Source organism: Empidonax traillii, unplaced genomic scaffold, assembly GCF_003031625.1.
Source record: "Empidonax traillii isolate 1590-97213 ecotype Southwest subspecies unplaced genomic scaffold, ASM303162v1 scaffold657:size717538, whole genome shotgun sequence".
In the NCBI taxonomy this organism is placed as follows: Eukaryota; Metazoa; Chordata; class Aves; order Passeriformes; family Tyrannidae; genus Empidonax; species Empidonax traillii.
Genome location: NW_020955850.1, coordinates 311,468 through 315,707, shown reverse-complemented (window position 1 = coordinate 315,707; position 4,240 = coordinate 311,468). Strand labels below are relative to the sequence as shown.

The 4,240-nt window shown below is 43.0% G+C and overlaps 1 protein-coding gene across 1 annotated transcript in view; it reads left to right on the top strand.

Moving 5' to 3' along the window:
* The window catches only part of HS6ST1 (heparan sulfate 6-O-sulfotransferase 1), a 185,906-nt gene that overhangs the window by 70,910 nt on the left and 110,756 nt on the right, over positions 1-4,240 (top strand). The window lies entirely within an intron of this gene.

The following is a 4,240-nucleotide window of genomic DNA, read 5'->3' as shown; positions in this document are numbered from 1 at the left end:
TGATCCTGTAGTGAAGTCATGATCCTGTGTTTGATGTCACCATCTGTTGCCATAGAAGCAACCGTGATGTTGCAAATTAAACTTTATGACTTCATGGCAAGATAAAAGCACATCTTCAGCTGCTTGCAAAAGGGGTTAGGAATATTTCCATGAAGCGTATGGAAAATATGCCAGTTTACATTTTGTCTAAATACAGTTCTTGGAAAGTTTGTGAACAGGGAGGGCTTGGAATTATGTATTGTATGAAAGGGAGGGAAAAGAATCCAGCACTTGTATCAAATTTAAGCTTTAAAAAAAAAAATTCCCCTGGCAAGTAATTGATTTTTGGCAGGAGCCCTGCTGTTAAAAGGTTAGTGTGGTTGCAAACAGGATTGAAATAGAAACAGTTTAGAGCTCAAAGCTGTACAGATACCACCTCTTCTATCTGTAGAGACTCTCATGGTCTCATCTGGTTGTGTGCAGCAGCCATTGATAATGGTAGTTAAAGTCATTGTCACATAAATATCTAGTCCGGGGTTACAAAAACTTGAAAGAGAATATGATGTTCTGTTCTTTAAAATTGCTTAGGAAGTTAAGCCTTGATCACACTTATCGGTGTCTGACCCAATTTGAGAAATATCTTCCTTTTCATAAATTGGAAGAATGTTTTTTGTCTAAATGGCGAAAGAGGGAAGAAAGGTGTGAGTGATCCAGTGGTGCAGGAGGACACAGCTGCACCTGTACGAGGACCAGGCCAAGGGCCCATGTGCTCCTTGTAGCTCTCACTCTTCTCTTCTGCCAGGAGGAAGAGGCTGCAGAGAATGTGAGCCTCAATGCAGAAGTGTTTGTTTTCCTTTGTATGTACAGAAGAGAGAGAAAAGAGCAGGGTAAAGAGCTGCCAAGTCCTAAATTAGGAACTTATTTATTTATTTTTAATTGGACCTTTCTCTTTCCTGCCATCGTCATTTTCTTAAAATTTCCGAGCTATTTCCCTCTTAGAAATGGATATCCATCTTTAGTAATCTTTCAGTTCTGTATCTTTGAGTGACAAAGACTAAATTATGTTGCCAGTGCAATCCAGAGTAATATACTGATCTCAAAACTAACCTGACACAGTGCAGTATCATGAGGAAGGTGAAAGTTCTCCATTGAAATTCGGGGAGTTCTGCACCTACAGGCACTTGTTGGCTGTGCTGACTCTCCCACAGGGCCTGCCCGTCTGCCCTTAAACAGGAGTCCTGTACCTACCAAATACCACACAGGCTTGTCTTCACCTGCTTGCCCTCATCTGCATTTGAGGATGGTGGCTCAAAAAGGATTGTTTCCAGAACATCTCTTTTTAATTGTTAACGTTAAAAAGAGGAGTCAGTTTAAAGTGGTTACAGTGAGGACTTGGGAGGTCACACGTGGGGTTTGTTTGCCTTTCTGTTGAAGGCTGAGCATCTTGGGGAGGAACCAGGTTGTGTTGTCCATCCCCTTTGACTGCTGCAGCCTTTTTCCCACTGGTGTACTCCTGGTTAAATTATTTAGAGCACTGAGTTCACTTCTCTGATAAGCACACAGCTCTGATAAGTGAGTTAAAGGATTACTCGAATCATATTTTTAAGGGAAGGCATGAATTCTGGATTCTTTTGCCATGTCTTTCCTCATCTCTGAATATCTCCAAGGAACATGAAAGTAAAAAGTAACATCCAGGGACCCCCAGCAGAATTAGATTCACTTTAAACATGACACATGCTCTATATCCCTGGGGCAGGCACTTAATTTTGTAGCGTTTCAGACTTTTATGACGTGATGATTGATTTTGTAGAGGTGAAGTTGCTTTAGTCATTAGCTAAAAAGCCTGATAAAGCTGCACAAAGATATTAAGTTGTTACCAATCACTGGTGTCTCTTTGTTCTCCCCCAACCTTTACCACCCATTTGAAAGGGAAGGAGCAAGACAGGCAGGAGGCTGTCTCACTGCCAGTCTGTCAGGCTTTTATTAGATCCTGGCTCTCATGTCAGGCCCTCTGCTGAAGCCCAGCTTTGCACCAGATGATTAATGTGGAGCAGCGAGCCCGACAGGCTCTGCAGCCACAGCCTGAGCCCCCAGCCCAGCCAGCCGGGCCCTGCTGGAGCCCAGGACTCTGCCCCGGCCTCCCACCTACCCTTCGACCTCCCTGCTCCCGCTTTTGCAGGTGTGTGGCAGCCTGCAGTGGGAAGTCGGAAGAGTTTCAGGCTTTTAGGTTCCTTTTTCCCCTCTTTGTGTTCCCCTCCCTCTGGTGGGATTTAACTGATTCTTGGAAATCTCTTCAGCATATGAATGGCAACTCGAATCCTCCTGGGAATTGAGAGCTGCCCAATGCACACACAATTGATTCTTGCCTTGATTGCATGGAGTTCTCCAAATTTTTTTTAATTAAGTATTTTCTCTGAATCACAGAGGTATTTCTCTTGATTTCCAGTGCTTTGTCTTTTCCACCATCAGTGTCCTAGGGGTTGGATTTTTCATGCTGAATTCCCGTTTTTATCATTGCCATTTGCACTTGCAGACTAGGGGAAATCTTTTCAGTACGAGCTTCTTATTTGATTGTGGTTGGGAGTATTGTTCAGGTTATCATAGGAAGAACAGAAATGTGTTTTGTGGATAGGATTTTCCAGCCAGAATAAGCTTGTATCCTTATGATATGGCAAATGAAAGGATAGTGCAAGGTATGAGTGGATAATAACTTACAGAAGGTGATCATCAGGGCATACAGTTGAGAACAGTAAAACTGTGCCTAATTTATCCTACATGCATTACAAAGGAAAGATTCCTGTTTTTTCAACCTGCCAAGCAAAGCTGCTAAGAGCTTCAGACACCTCACTGTGGCAATACTATTGTAATGGACTTAATTTGGACAGGGGAGATATATTTTTTTTTGATTATTTTTCCCTAGGCTGATGTTTTGATTCTACTTTTCCATAATGTAAGAGCATTCTTGTCATCCTGAAAGTTGGGTCCTTTCTGTATCCACGTGTGACAGATCTATAAACATGCTGAAAGGACCTGTCATACTTACATTTTTTCTTACAGAGGCCTTTCCCTGCATCAACTCCACTGAAGGGTTCTTCAGTGGGACAGAGATATTGTACTAAACTCCAATTTACATCTGTTTGGACTAAGTTGTGTTAAGCTTGTTATGTTTTTTTAGTTATTTTAGTAAATGATGTATCATGTCAGACCATGAGGGTCTGCCTAGGCCCTGTATCCAACAGCAGCTAGACTGAAAGCCTGCGAAATAGCCCCAGGACAGGGAATTATCCTACATGTGTTGCATCCTCAAAGACATCCCGGAGTCAGTGGTGACACCTTCAGCTGTTGCTTCCATTAATTTTTCCAGTTTAATTTTCTTAGCACTTCCAGCGTTCTGTTAAAATGAGTTTCACAGTCTTAACCAAATAACTGCGTGAAGAACCCCTTCCCAGCCGCTTGTGAATTGGCCACCTGCAAGTTCCATTTGCCACCCCCATTCCAGTCCCAGGTACAGGGGACAGCAGATCTCCAGGAATCTGCTGTGTGTCACAACATTCCATAGCCCTGGTCCATGTGCCTACTCATTTATCTCTATTTCAGGCTGAAAGTGCAGGTTCAGGTGCCTCCTTTTTCAGATGGTAAGAAAACACAATTTGTGTCTATACTTCCATCAGAGTTACTATTCCATGTTTGTTTTTCTGTTCTTAATTCCTGTAATTGTCTTTGCTTTTTGATGGTCTTGAATTGTCATTTTTATTCATTGTTAACTCTCAGGGCTGGTTCTGAAATAACCAATTTATAGCCCATCACAGCATATGTACAGTTAGGATTACATTGTATGTATTCTTTAACATTTTTCTACCTGGGTTTCATCTGCCCTTGACAACAGGTTAGCAAAGGCATACAGTGCCTTTGGTAAACTCCGTAAAAGAGTGTGGCAAAACAAACACCTGAAGAAAAGTACTAAGATCAGTGTTTACAGAGCCATCGTGCTGTCTACTCTTCTATATGGTTCTGAATCATGGGTCATTTACCGGCACCACTTGCGTCTCTTAGAACGCTTCCATCAGCGCTACCTCCGTACAATCCTCAACATCCACTGGACTGACTATGTGACCAACACGTCTGTCCTTGAGCAGGCAGCAGTCCCAAGCATTGAGGCCATGCTGCTGAGAACTCAGCTGCGCTGGGCAGGGCACGTCTCCAGGATGCAGGACCATCGCCTCCCCAAGATCGTGCTTTATGGGGAACTTGCCACTGGCTG